The sequence below is a fragment of the Eumetopias jubatus genome, unplaced genomic scaffold (genome assembly GCF_037043125.1).
Source record: "Eumetopias jubatus isolate StellerSeaLion01/CBP00866 unplaced genomic scaffold, mEumJub1_p1.0 scaffold_7, whole genome shotgun sequence".
In the NCBI taxonomy this organism is placed as follows: domain Eukaryota; kingdom Metazoa; phylum Chordata; class Mammalia; order Carnivora; family Otariidae; genus Eumetopias; species Eumetopias jubatus.
This window is the reverse complement of record NW_028274813.1, coordinates 77,309,849-77,325,372: the sequence shown is the minus strand read 5'-3', so window position 1 is coordinate 77,325,372 and position 15,524 is coordinate 77,309,849. Positions and strand designations below refer to the sequence as shown.

The following is a 15,524-nucleotide window of genomic DNA, read 5'->3' as shown; positions in this document are numbered from 1 at the left end:
GAAGAAGGGGCCCCAAGGAAGACCACTGTTGGAAGCATTTGCCTGCCTACTTTATAGAAAGTGTTCCTCCTGGGGCATGCTCTAGGCAGCTCCAGGAGTGCTGGACAAGGCATATATGCCTAAGTTCATGTTTGGTTGTGCACATTCTGAAGTCTGTGACACCTATTGATCTATCTTTGCCCTTGAGAAAAGATTTTGCTTTGCATGCACTCCCTGAGAAGCCAGAAGATCAACGGGCATCTATGTTCGCTCCTTGAGAGAGGTCACTCTGCTTGGTGAGAGCCGATAAGTAAAAATAGACGCCCCAGTGGAGCCTCTTGGACAAATGACTTATTCATGGGTTCTAAATTATTGAGGTCATTGAAGAGAGTGCTATTTTTAATCTTTAGGAGAGGAGAAAATGGGGTGAACTGGGCTTTAGGGAAGGCTATATCTTCTTAGGACAAAAGGTGGGTGGTGTAAACAGTGACTGAAAAGAAGAGGGTGGACGCATGCACCTCGTGATGGGCACGTGCTCAGTGGTCGACCCTCGGAAGCCTTGTGTCTGTAGACAAGTCTGCTTCATTTGCAGCCACTAAGCATGAGGAAGGGCCCTTTGCAGAGCTGGGTTGGCATTGCAGGCAGGTGCTTTAGCAAGAGTGATTTTACAGGAAGAGCTCTCTGCCACATAATACTCTCCCCACCTTTTATCACTTTTCCAGAGTTTGAAGGCTTTGTTTTTCCCTTGAAATGTAAATGCTCCCTGGGAAGCTTCACACATTGAAGGTATATCAGTTGCCACCTCAATTTTTGGTGAATGCTTCTGCAAGAAAATGAATCAATAGTTGATTGAGAGAAAAATGGGATGCAAAACAGTCCTTGCAGAGAGGGTAGGGAAGGAGGGTTGCAGGAGATGAAGGGCCTGGGATGTAGAATCATAGACATGAGGACTTCGAAAGAAAGAATGGAAAAACTGACAAAGGCAATCACATATTTGAAGACCAAGTACTTTCCCTGCACTGTCCCTGAGCTCCTTAAGTCATCCTGGAAGATTTTCTCTTCTACCCATTTTTCATCTCCTTAGAACAGCTTCTTATCCAGATTTGATCAATAAGTATTTGTAGATAGCCTACAATATGTTCAGGCTTCTGTGTGGATTGCTGGTTTTTTCACTTAATATTCCTTTTTTTATTAATTTTTTTTTCGAGAGAGAGTACACAGGCAAGTGAGCAAGGGGGAGGAGCAGAGAGAGAGGGAGAGAAAGAGAATCTTAAGGAGGCTGCATGCCCAGTGAGGAGCCCATCACAGGGCTCAATCCCCCAACCCTGAGATCATGATCTGAGCTGAAATCACGAGGCGGGTGCTTAACCAACCAAGCCACCCAGGTGCCCCTTAATATTCCTTTAACCTTTATTTCTTGGTGCCCTTTACCCATTTAACATTCTTTTTGACTTCTCAGTGTCTTCCATTTCTAACACTGGGAATTCCTCAAATTTGTGAAGTTGTGCTTACCTCCAACTTGATAAGCTTCCTTGCAATTATGACATGAGCTCTAATCTACCCCAGCCCGGACATGAGCCTTCACCTGCCCCAAACATGGAAGTGGAAGCTGGTGGCCCAGGCAGACAGGGGTGCTACAGAATTCCTTCTGGGGAGAAGCAAAGTGGCATTAGCAAACTGCAGTATCTGTGCTGTCTTCATGGAACCAGCTCCGTGGACTGCCCATCCATTCCTCCTAAAAATTCAATGGGCTAACCAATATCTTCTGCTTAAATTCACAAAGGTTGATACCTGTGGTGTCAAACTTAGAGTTTTGATTTTTAAAATTTATAAGTTTTTTAATGTACCAGCACTTTACACACATTAACTCATTTCATTCTAATCACTAAGTCTCTGAAGTAGGAACGATTATTATCCCCTTTTTATAAACAGGGAAACCAAGTTACCAAGAAGATATGTAATTGGCTTTAGATGACTCTGTTGGTCAGGGGCAGACCTGGGATTCCAACCCAGGTTCTTAATCCTTCCGTTCCCCTGCCTCCCAGACAGGTCTTGCCCCATGTCTTACCCTGCAACTCTCGCCACTACCCGTATCTGCCCTTGTGCTTGGATATTCTTCCTCGGGTAATGAACCATAATGGCCAGTGTCTAGACTGACCTGGTTACTTTGCCAAACTAAGTCATTGAAACCAAGGATAGGTATTTTCCTTCTGAGACCTACAAATACTTCATGACAATTATGAGAAACAATTGTTTGTGAAAAAATATAGTGAGTGCCTCAACTAGGTAGCTGTGTGAATTCCTAATACTTTTTAGATATTAAGGAGGAAATATTGCTGTCAGGGAGCAGCAAGGCCAAAACAAATATTGATATTAATTCAAGCCAATTTATGAGACCATTCCTGGTGGGCAATAGGCTATGTTTGAAATTTTGGATAAAGCAGGCTATTTCTGTGTTGGATATTGAGAAGAAATCTGTGATAAATACCATTGCTGGTTCTGATGGGTTTTATGGTTTTTGTTTCTCACTGTCTTTGTCTTTCTCATTTCAAGCCTGCTGTCTTCATATTAATTGGTTCATGATCCTGAGCAAAGCAGTAACCGGCATCTAAAAATACATGCCTCTCACTCTTTCCCTGCAGCCGCCGAGTCGCGCGGAGGCGGAGGGTCGCGCACAGTCAAGATTCGGCTACACTTGTAATCCACCGCCATGGCCGAGGAAGGCATTGTTGCTGGAGGTGTAATGGACGTTAATACTGCTTTACAAGAGGTGCCGAAGACCGCCCTCATCCACGATGGCCTACCACGTGGAATTGGCAAAGCTGCCAAAGCCTTAGACAAGCGCCAAGCCCATCTTTGTGTGCTTGCCTCCAACTGTGATGAGCCTATGCATGTCAAGTTGGTGGAGGTCCTTTGTGCTGAACACCAAATCAACCTAATCAAGGTTCATGACAACAAGAAACTAGGGGAATGGGTAGGCCTCCGTAAAATTGACAGAGAGGGAAAACCCCATAAAGTGGTTGGTTGCAGTTGTGTGGTGGTTAAGGACTATGGCAAAGAGTCTCAGGCGAAGGATGTCATCAAGGAATACTTCAAATGCAAAAAATGAACAAATAAACTTGGTTCGTGTTTCATAAATAAAATAAATAATAAAAATACATGCCTCTCAGTGGGCAGGGAACCGAGCAAGAACTGTAGTTCCAAAGACCCATCAGTGCCATTTATTCCTTCTGAATCTGTCACAGCCTCCTCCTTCTGCTGGCTATTGCTAAGTGTCCAGGATCCCCTCTGAAGAGTATTTTAAAAAACAATGCAATTGCATCCCACTTATGTCACATATATACTTGAGAGATTTGCCGGAGGATTCTGGTATGTGAAAGGATTTTTTTTTTTTTAAATACATGAAAGGCAATAGTTGAGGATTGGTGAGAGAACAGTGGACATACACATTGGCAGTGGGGATCTGGGTAAAAAGTAGGAAGGAATGCTCAGGTGGTGAGAGTAGAAAGGCATAAATACTATAGCAAGGAGAAGTATGGAGTCTCCTTCTTGGCTTAAAGAAAAAGGAAAGTGCAGGCAATTGGAGGTTAGAACTGAGAGAGTAGCCCTGCCTCAAAGCAGGAGTGTATACATGCCATCAGGCCACCAGTGGGCTCTGACAGGCTGAGAATATAGAGGAAGCATCGAGAGGACCAGGAGGGAAGAGAAAAAGAGAAGAGAATGAAATTAGGCATATCTGTGATACCATACTCTTCAAAATTCCAAGACCTTTACAGAGTGTGTGTTTGGACTAACAAAAATGCCAATAAAGGGTAGCCAATGTGTAAGTAAACAAAAATTATAGGTTCAGGTATTCTGCAAAACGAAGAAGTATATTCTTTGACCCTAAGGATGCTTGCAGCCCACAGAAGAGGACTCTGGGTGGCATAATTAGGAGTCTCTCCATTTATCTTCCCCAGTCACATGAAACATTATTCCCTGTTTTCTCAAATCTCACTCATTCTTTAGGACCTGACCCAAACCCTGTCTCTTCCACAAAGGGGTCAATGGTAACTCTAATCTTGCTGACCAGACTTCCCTCTAAAATCCTATTACATTCAGAGTCTGTGCCACAGAGTGTAAAAAAAAAACCAGGTACTTCTAATCTGTATTGGATTGTTTCCTTGTTTGCTGTGAGTTAGTCTCTTCTATTCAGGAGCTGAGCTTCTGAAGAGGCTAATTTATCACATACTTTTATATTGAATGCTTTTATGTCTTCCAAACTCCTGGCAGAGAAGGAAGCGACTCAACTTTCAGCTGCAAATAAACAAAAACTCCAGCTCAAGCTAACTTAAACAAGAAGGACATTTCTTATCTCATGTAGTGAGAGGATCAGCAACAGGGTGAGCTCTAGGCTTTGGCATGTTGAGGTCCCAGCTCCATCTCTCTCTGTGATGCTCTACCTTCTTTTATGAGTTGATTTCACCTTCAAGCCAGTAGGAAAATGGCTGTACCCATTCCTGAGCCCCTTCAGTCATGACAATATCTGGAGAGAGAAAATGCCTACGAGAATGTGGAGACTTCTTCTATAACCTCTCCAGTAGACTCTACCTCACACCTATTAGCCAGAATTGAGTTACATGATATTTCTTCAACTATGTGAGGAGGTGGGATTACCATGATGGGCTGCAAATTGCCCCAGAACTAAGGACAAGGTCATCTTCCTCCAAGTCATGTGTGGTAAAGGAGGTGAGATATTGGAAGAGAAAGGAAAAAGGGAGGATGAGCATTGGATAGACAACAAGTGGTAGACTGGGGCTGCCTCATACAGGCCTGTAGGAGTCAACTGTTAGATTTAGTAAATTTGAACATTAGTGGTTCGACACAGTCACTATGAAAAATTAAGTTATATAAGCTTCCAATGTAAGAATATTAAAGCAGAGGTAACAAATACTCAAAAGTCATCACTTCCTAATTATTTTTACTACATCACACTATTATCTATGCTTTTGCTGTTATTTGCAGTTGCATCTGCACGGTGGAAATACCGTGTAACAGAAAGCTACTGTGCATTCTCAACCCTGCATTCAGTGACATCACACTGACCATTTGAAAAAAGCCATGGTGTGAGTATTTACACCATGGAGATAGTCGAATGATACAAACCAGGGCTTGATTATTGCTTTGCTGATTGTCTAGATTTAATGTGGTGATGGAGAAAATGTTACCAATGCAAATTAAACTTAAAAGTGTGTTATGTCTGTAGCTATTATATTATGAATAGCACAAAATGTGGAAGAAGTATTCCTCCAGGTTTCAAAAGCCGTTATTTGAATCAGTGAAGTCATTTGCGTCACTGAAAAATATCTTCCTTGTTTCACTTTCATATTACTCATTAACATAAATGAGCATATGAACCAACATTCAGATCAGAGTTACACTCATTTGTTACCTACACAGAATAATTATGGAGACAAGAGTTCAGAAAAAAATCAACAAAAGCATTCTGTGAGAATCAATTGGCTTTATGAAATTTACAATAAAAAGTATTGTATATTTTATTATTATTTATAAGCTATATGTTGCACACACTTTATATTAGTAAAATCTATAACATAAAGAAGTAATACATATAGTACATATACTATATACAGCATGTATCATTTTATATGTAAATATATATTTCGCCCCCCTGGAGAGCCTGTGATTTAGCATTTATCAGCACAACACTGGGACCACCAGTGTATTTACTAGACCACAACATCCTCAATGACCAACCAACTATAGTTAATTTTGTTTGGGTGTCACTTAGAAAATATATTGATCTGATTTTAGATTTCCTTACTAGGTCGAAAGGTAGATTCAGAATTGTTCACTAAGTTTATTTTCATGGGGATTGGGGTTTGAGTGGACACTTTCCTTTGGTTTCGTTTGCTGGAGATTTCAGCAAATCAGTGAGGTTTATTTCCCTACTGAGTCCATCGTTTGAATCCATTCAAGTTCCTGGTAATATTAAGCTGCACTGATGAAGAGATTTACCATAATCACATTATTCCCTCTGATCGTGATGAATCCCCCTGGACTTGGCACAGCCAGACATTCTGACCCCTGCTGAGGGGAAGGTGCTCAGCTCTGAGCTTATACCAAAGGAAATGAAGAACCGCATTCATAGAATGTTTCTGCCTCCTTTTTGACTTGCTTTTTCCTGAAAAACAGATCACCAGTCATCAGGGGTTCTATACCTCTATCATGTCACCCAGTGGTAGGACAAAAGAAAAGTTTTTGGCCCCTGGAAATGCATGTTAAAATTTGACTCTCTTCCTGGGCCAGATGTGATTTGGAGACGTGCCTTCCTTCTGGAAGTTGCTCTTTGGGCTTTATTCCCAAATGATGGTTTCTCTTCTCAGTAAATGTGATATATGTTGAAATGGAAAATGAAGGAAACCCAGTCATTATGGTTTCCTCCATAATCTTGTATCTCTTTATTGCTTATTTCAATCGTGCTTCTCTTTTAGGTTCTCAGTATGGTTAAACAAATTTGACCCTCATCTAAGGTTGTTTATTATTATTATTACTATTAACATAAGGGCAATGGTAGTTATTTATCGATCCTCAGCTATGTGTCAGGCAGTGGCCAAATACTTATCTACATCTTCTCTAATCCCCATAACAACTATCCAGATAGAGATAAGTATTTTTCTTTTTACAAATAAGGACACTGAAACCCAAGGAGATTTATTTTTTTTATTTTTTTAAAGATTTTATTTATTTATTTGAGACAGAGAGAATGAGAGAGAGAGAGCACATGAGAGGGGGGAGGGTCAGAGGGAGAAGCAGACTCCCCGCTGAGCAGGGAGCCTGATGTGGGACTTGATCCGGGGACTCCAGGATCATGACCTGAGCCGAAGGCAGTTGCTTAACCAACTGAGCCACCCAGGCGCCCAACCCAAGGAGATTTAATAACCAAGGTTGGAACAAGAGTCTGTCTGACACCAAAGCTCCCATGTTTTTCAGTATACCAGGACTTCTTTCCCCCCTCAATAACTCATTAGGACTTAATCCTATTGGAGAAACATATTGAATGATGACAAATTTCAAAAGTTGCATGTGGGTAGTATTAGGCAATAATCCACATTGGACATTCTGACCTCAAGCCTGACCATCTGCTAACGGATCCATTAATGGTATTGATTTGTTTAAGAATGCACTTGTGGTCTCATTACAAGTCTACAAAGTTCAAGTGGAGTCATGGCAATAAGACCTCAGAGACACATCCTGAAAACCTAGTGACAATCCGGGCACGATGAGGCATAAAGTCCTCTGTTTTGTGGGTTTTATAAACCTCTTGGTATTTGGCTCTCAGAAAGTAGGCTGACTTCAATCTCTTCAAATAGACCACGCAGAACTTTTTCAGGTTTCATTGTGTAGGTGGCATGCCATAGAGGTCCAGCAGTTCCAGAAATGAAATGTGCCCTGTCTAAAGGGACTGTTGTTTTCCTGGTGGAATCCTAGCCAGAAAAGGGCTGCATTCGGTGTAAAGCCAACCAGGTAGGAAACAAAAAGCCTTTTAGTAAAGTGATCCTTCACTGTTACAGAACATCTTTATTCTAAACCTCACATGGCACCATCAGAAGAAATAAAAGGGGGCCAAAGCATAAACATAGAACCGCAGCCATTCCTGGCATCCACAACCCAAGTGGACTCATACCTAGAGAGAGAAAGGCTATCACTGGCATCCTTTTAATACCCTGGATTGCTTCTACATATCAAAATCAAAAACAGATGGAGATGCTTTATATCACAACAGTGGAGATGCTTCATGTCATTCTAGGTCAGGATAGGTTTGTCCAAGTTTGTAAGCTCAACCCAGTCCTGAGATACACAACTCAGTTCAGCCTCACCCAAGAAAATTGTCCCTTTATCAGATCATTGGCATGATGCTCCCTTTATCAGATCATTGACATGAGCAATGAGAACAGCCTTGGAATAAAGGAAGTATCTCTAAAAGACAACATAGTCTATGGCAATGCATTCAAAATGTTTTCCTCCTGTACTTACTTAAAGAATTATGAAAAACTATATACCCCTGACATATTTTAAGTTTACAAGTTTTGCCATACATTTTTAGAGTCACAAAGGATGTAGTTTCTGACATACAGTATGTTGTATATGTGCATTCAAGATCTTTTCAACAAAACCTTCAAGTTACAGATTTAGGGAACAGCCTGGGTGGCTCAGTCAGTTAAGCAACCTACTCGTGACTTCGGTTCAGGTCATGATCTCAGGGTCGTGAGATGGAGCCGCACCTCGGGCTCCGTACTCAGTGGGGAGTCTGCTTCGCTTCTCTTCTCCCTCTAGCCCCTCCACCCTCTCTCTCTTTAAAAAAAGAAAAAAGAATTTCAGCTAAGTTATTTAATATGCACGCCCCCTTGACAACCTTCTCCTAAGCGTGAGAGAGACAATGAGAGAGAATAGAGTGTGTCACCTGGATGACATAAAGCCACTGGGCTCTTCAATATTTCTCATTCAACCCTGTTGGCTTTCTTTCAGGGGACTGTCCCTCTGGAGTGATGTGTTCCTGGTTTGACCATTTGCTTTTACTCCCAGAGCAATGGACTTGGTAAGATTAAAGATGGTTAGTGTGTCTTTCTGTTCAAACGGGAGAGCATCTCATGAAGTTGGAGGTAGCAAAGAAGAAGCTGTGGCAGCAGAGAAGTTCTAAGACAAAGTATTTAAGGAAGGATTATAGGGAAGTCAAGAGCCTGAAAGATCATCCTCTCAAAGCTTTCAATACATGTATGGCTTGGAGAGTCTTCCTTTATCCCCAGTAGTAAGCAAACCAATTTTTGAGAAAAGCCACTGTTTAAGCCATGTGCATGGAAATAGATAGGGTTTTGTGTCAGGACTCTGTGTTTATGGGTTTCTGGGTCCTTTTTCCTTCTTCCCTCCTTCCTCCCTCTCTTCCTTCATGATCTGATAGGAGCAGGGAGCACCTGTTTCTCCTCTGCTATCTGGTTCTCCTTCAGCCATTAAAAGGCCCCCATACTCAAAGGGTAGAAGTCACTCCCTATTTGCCATACCTTCGGGCTGACAAAAAGGTTTCCTCCTTATGCTGAGACATGACACAGAGAGAATTTCCCATTAAGCTCATTAAGCTGAAGTGTCAGAATCCCTTTCTTTCACAGTCTTTTCCAAGCTGTTGGGAGGGTACTTAACGTGTGTTTACAATGTCATATATACTTTTAAATTTCTCAAATAAAGTACTTTGGTGTTCTCTTACTTAAAGAGCACACTGTCCCTCAAAATGTATAAGCTTCCCACCCCATTAAGGTTTCCAGACTTAGGTGATAAAATTTCAGGATACCCAGTTACATTTAAAGTTCAGATAAACAATTAACATGTTTTATTATTCTAAATATTGAATGAGACATATACTGAAAAAAAATTTCTTGTTAATCTAAAATGTTGGCTAGCAGCAAATTTTGTTTATCCACTGCCCTACATGCCTCCAAACTTTGATCCTCCCTTGTTTGGACATTCAACGACAAGATAAGTTTTGCTGTTCTCAAATCAGTTAAATATATCTTTAGCTTTGTATTTCTAAACTCTTCTCAGACTATAATTTGAGACTTTGAAAGTCAGTCCTGACTGATCTTATGCAGCCTTATTTTTTGGCACATTTTTGCTATGGAAACACAGGTCAAAATAATTTCCCAACTCTGTGGGAAAATAAGAAACTCTGTTTCTTCTCTAGTGACAGACAAGAAAATTCTGAAATCACTGTTGGGCTTTTTTTTTTTTTTTTTTTAAAGATTTTATTTATTTATTTGAGAGAGAGAGAATGAGAGATAGAGAGCACAAGAGGGAAGAGGGTCAGAGGGAGAAGCAGACTTCCCGCTGAGCAGGGAGCCCGATGTGGGACTCGATCCCAGGACTGTTGGGCTTTATGTTGGGATCTAGCATGGAACATTTGTGTTCGTAAAGGAAACTCCTTAAGTGGCTACAGAGAAGCAACAGGCTGAGCAAGGGAGGGGAGAACTTGGCTCAAGAAGATTTTGCTGCAATAGGAAGTATTAGAGCAGTGTTTCTCAAATGTTTTGGACCCTGACCTACAGTGAGAAATACATTTTTCATAGTGACCCACAAACACACCTCCGTATATATGTGATTGAAACAAAAGTTTCATGGAACATTCACCATCACTACATGTACAAGTGTTATGTATAAGGCACACTGATATTTTCTACTCGGATTTCCCCCCCTCTCTCTCTATCAGAGCTGATTGCACTCAAATGATTTCACAACCAACTGATGGACCATGATTTGTGGTTTAGAAACCACTGCACAGAACTGCTTGGGGTGGTCTCCACCAGAAAAGGGATTTGCATCACAGTGTAAATCAATGAGCTGCTTCCTTCATTGAGAAGATCTTGCCTGGGGGCGGGGGGTGGGTGGGCCAGGGGACAATGTCAGCTGAAGGGCTCACTTAGCAACAACAGTTGGCTTATGTTTGGTGTGAGTTCCTTATCCTGTCACAAGAGGGAATATACAGTACCCAAGTGAGCACCAGTCCCTCAGATGACACTTTGAGAAGCAGTTGAAAGCTAGGGTCTGACACAGAAAAGATAAGAGAAGCCCATGGAACAGGGGTCCAGAGGAGCAGAGAGGGGCTACAGAGTATGAAGAGGATGGAAGAGCGAATGGTAAGTGCCTCTTGGAAAGCCCACGAATACACATCACTGAGACCAAGGGGCCTGACTTGGAGAAGGTATACATACTTTTCCAGGGATCCCATCTAACTGGAGGAGAAAGTCTCTTTCAGACAATTTCAGAAATTTAATCCCTCCATGCGGAGTAATGGTCGGAGGAAATGGGAAGATTTTACTGCAAAGAACTCGACTGCTTATCACCTTCTCCTGAAAAAAGTAAACTCCATCTCTCACTCTCTAGCGCCTCTGTCAGACCCTTTCCTTTCTCTCAGAGTCACCAATTCTTTCATCTGGTCCCCTCCATCTCAGCTAATGACCTTATCTTACACTTTTTAGAGAAAATAAAAGCTCTCAGAAGGGAATTCCTTCACTTTTTCTCTACTAAACCTACCAGCCTACCAGCACTGCCCTCAGTCTCCCATCCCAAAGAATGTGTTGTGTGTCAACATGAGGAATTAAGAGAACTTCCATTACCCCATGACAAGCCGGGCATACAAACCCTAGATTATATTGCTGGGTTCTACTGAAATAGGAAAACAGGGAAGAGACAGGTAAGTAACACTTAACAAAACAGATCCATCTGGCTGCCAAACAGCTTTATTCTAATTGCACTCTAAATCTCTGACTTTGAGAAGAAAATAACATGGATTATCAGGCTCTCATCTCTCTTTGGGTATAATAAATAGTTTAGCCACTCCTTCGGAAAATAGTCTCTAAGTCATACTGGTTGGCAGAAAGCTATCAACTGCCCATCCTTCCACGTGTGATCAGTTCCTGTCCCACTTGATCTTTCCGGCATTCACACTGTCAAATACCTTCTCTCTTCTGCATCTTCCATCCTTCCCTCTCTACCAGATTCTTTCCCAAACATCCAGATATGTCACAGTATATCCTGTCTTTAAAAACGTGCCTCTGTTTATTCCATGTCCTCCTCCAGGGACCGCGCTCTCTATCAGGTCCCCTTCAAAGAGAAGTTTCTCTAAGGAGTTGCCATCTGCATTTATTCTCTTTGGCTAGTCTGCCTTCAGCACCTACCACTCCACCAAAAATACTCTTGTTATAAAAGTCACCAGTGAGTTCTATATTGCTAATGCTAACAGAGACTTTTCATTTCTCACCTTCCTCAACATTTTAGCAGCCTTAGAAACAGTTCTCTCTCCCTTTTCCTTAAAAAACTGTGATCTTGGCATTCCTGATAACACACCTACTCTCTTCGCTTTTCCTCCTATTTTTCAGCCATCCCTCCTTTAGTCTTTACTGGCTTATCCATCTTGAATTGTTATTTGCCTGTTGGGATATCTCCCTCCCTTCAAGAAAAAGATACTCCCTTAATATTCCTCACTCGGGTAAATGGCAACTCCATTCATTTGATTGCTCCCAGATCAAGTCCTGTTGACTCCACCTCCAATACATATGGCAAGTCTGTTCACTTTACTCGGTCTCCATTGCTACTACCCTAGGCCAAGCCGCCATTACACTTCACCTCTACTCTTGCCCTAGTTTCCTTATTGGTTTCCCCATTTCTAATTTCATCCCTGCCTCCCCCCCCACCTAGCAACCTATTTCTCATATAGTAATCATACTAATATCTCTAAAACATAAATCAAATTATGTCACTCCCTTGTTTGAAAATAAGAAATCGTTTCCCTTTGAGCTTAAAATAAAAGTGAAGTGTTTAAAGGGTCAACAATCTTCCTCTATTATTCAGATTTAAGTTTTGCTAAGTAACTTTCCCTTGAAGCCATGAACATCCTCCCAATCACATCTCCAACCTGCTGGATGATCTGGCAAGATGCTTTGCTTCCCCGATCTTGGCCCTCAGTTTCCTTATCTGTGGAAAGAATTGGTCCAACTTGATTGTCCATAACGTTCTTTATTTTTTTTTAAGATTTTAAAAATTTATTTTATTTGAGAGAGAGAGAGAGAGAGCATGAGTGGGGTGAAGGGCAGAGGGAGAAGCAGACTCCCCGCCGAGCAAGGAGTCCGATGTGGTGCATGATCCTGGACTCCGGGATCATGACCTGAGCCGAAGGCAGACGCTTAACTGACTGAGCCATCCAGGTGCCCCTGTAATGTTCTTTAGAGAGCTCAGAAAAATCGCATGGTTCTAAATGGTTATGCATGTGAACCACATTTCTAAGTGAGTCTAAGAAGAAGGCCAGGAAAACATCATTCTAATACTTCCTTTCCTATGATTAAAGGACTCCCAGGAATTCTATTTGGGCACAAAAGGGTGAAGTAAAATGACCCTTTTGCTACAGAGTTAAGTCAGTTTTCTTTTAACCAAGGAAGGGATTTGGCATCTGAGGTTAACAGGAGACCTCATGGGTTCTCCACATGTACACCATTAGGGAAATCCAGTAACCACTTCACAGGGAAATAAGGTCACTGTTTTTAAATCAATAGGAAAAGAGCAGAACAGCAAGAGAGATGGATGATTTATCCTGTGACCAGAGTGCACAAAATTGACTGGAGAAACTAATCAAATCAGACTTGATAAAGCTGATGCTGCCTTATATCCCCTGTGCCTGGAAGCGCTGTCAGAGCTGGTCTGCCATAGATCCTGATTTAAAATACAGACTGACTCCTCCACCCCTTCCGAGTAGCAATCCAGCTGTATGCATTTCAATTATTGTTTTCTAATCATTGTTATTAAATATAATGTGAAGCTTGATGATGCTAAGTAATGGCAAATGGTGTCTCTTGACACCTGGCACCTAAGGAACCCCCAGGTAGGGCTGGTTCTGGCCTCTCAAGGGCCTCTTTCCCCTCTCCTCTTCTGCCCCTCCTCAGCCCCAAAGGCAGGAACAGCTGCTGCCAGGTTGGCTTGTTCAGCCCACTCATCGCAAGCTCCCCTGAAGCTGCAAGGCAGCAGGAAGCCAGCCTGGTGTGCTTTCTCCATTCGGCACAGCCCAGTGGGGGCTCTGCTGTGCTGCGGGCAGCCATGTTGGCATCGGGCTCAGGGAGAGGCAAGGCTGACGTCGTCCAAGTCCGGAGTGACTCGGCCCAGCTGGCTGTGGCCATGGCAGAAAATGAGGGTCAGAGCCGGGCCACCCCAGAGGGCAACTAGACGTTTGTTTGGGCCTGAACCTTTTGCTCTTTCCAGTTGGAGAATGAAGACAGTAAAGACTGGTGCTCAGAATGGTTGAATCCACCATGGATTTAATAAGTGCCTGCACCAAGGGTAGAAAGGTAAGTATGTTGGGCCAAGGGGAATAAAGACACAGTTTCTGTATTTGAAGAGTTCACAGTCTAATGTGTGAGATTTTACATGAACAACAAAACAGGATAAGTGGTAATATAAATATATGCACAGGTTGCTATGGGAGCCCAGAGGGGAAATCTTAGACCAAAAGAAGCCAGCGCATGAGCTGTGTTGTGAAGGAGGAGGAAGAGTCAGATGAAGCAGTTTAGAAAGGGAGTTGTAGGCAGAGTGATGTGCACAGAGCATCAACAATCTGGCGCAGTGGGGAAGCCCAAGCAGTTTGGTGTAGGAAGGGTGCAAAGTTGGAGACTCAGCTACAGAGGGAGGCAGCAGGGCAAGCGAGGGAGGGATTTGAAAGCCTTGGAAAGGAAACTGACTTCTGTTCTGCAGGAGTTTGGGAGCCACCAAAGGGTGCTGAGTAAGGAAATTATATGATTAATTTGCATAGATAGATCCCTCTGGTGCAGAGAGAGGGTGGGTTTAAAGAGAGTAAGACTAAAGGCAGGCAGATCCATTAAGTTTGTGCCAAGATATCAGTACTCCAAGGCAGTGGTGGTAGAGACAGAAAGGAGGGGGCGAGTCTGAGAAGTATTTAGGAGGTAAGATCAAAAGAACTAGAAGTACTTGATGATGGACTGAATACAGGAGGTGGGTTGTTGAGGGAGAAGGATTTGCCTGGGAAGGATGCCAGGTTTCTAGCCTGGGTGCAGTGGATAGAGTTGCATTTTGCAAAATATGTGCCTTGTAACACCAGCTCTACTGGATGTGTGATGGTATTGTGTCAAAACTGGCTATATCCTCAGATAAGTTTGTGAAAAGTCAACTTAAAACTAGGCCAGATATCTCTGCTGCAGGACTTCTCAGAGCCTTTAATATGTTGCAGCTGCTGCTAACAATAATAACTATCATTGTTAAGCATGTAGAGAAGTTGTACTTATTATGTGTGCTTTGAGCAATTTGGAAAGAAATAAAGTCCCTGAGAAAAGTGTTCTGAAACTTGAAAATAATCTGTGAGGAAATACACAAATATGAACCAACAATGTAGTAATATGGGTCCTGAATCGAGAAGTTCCTAGTGCAAGTGATATGAGCCAAAGGCATTGTGGGACATGGCCAGATGCAAGACTAAATATTTGATACACATTATTTTAGGTTCCCATAACAACACTGTGAGGTATGTATTTAGTACCTATCTTACACGTGGGGAAATTGGGAGTCATAAAGATTAACTAATCAAGGATTCCACACATCTAGCAAGGAATAGAATCTCACCCTTAATAATTACACCATATCATTTCCACGTGCTAATGAATATGGTGAATCTGCAAGGAAGGGAAGGCATAGCATGCCATGTCTCCCAAACTTAAGTGACCACAGAACTCTGCGTTTGTGGAGCATTACACAGGATTAGTGGTACTTGGAGTGTATTTTGTGGAGAATAATGCTATTAACTAAGATCAGGAGTACAGATTGATAAAAAGGAAATTATATCTATGCATATCATTTTCATATAAGATTGAAGCTTGCCATAATAGAAATACAGCTAACATGTTATAGAAATCCAAAGTGGGCAGAGATCATTTCCAGTATTGATGTCCAGGGAAAATACTATTTAATGTTATCAGCTGTAAGTAACAGAAAGCCCAACAAAA

General features: G+C 42.1%; 1 pseudogene; it reads left to right on the top strand.

The window, feature by feature from the left end:
• The first annotated feature begins 2,682 nt into the window (after positions 1-2,682).
• Positions 2,683-3,088, top strand: LOC114221450 (small ribosomal subunit protein eS12 pseudogene; annotated as a pseudogene).
• The last annotated feature ends 12,436 nt before the right edge of the window (positions 3,089-15,524 follow it).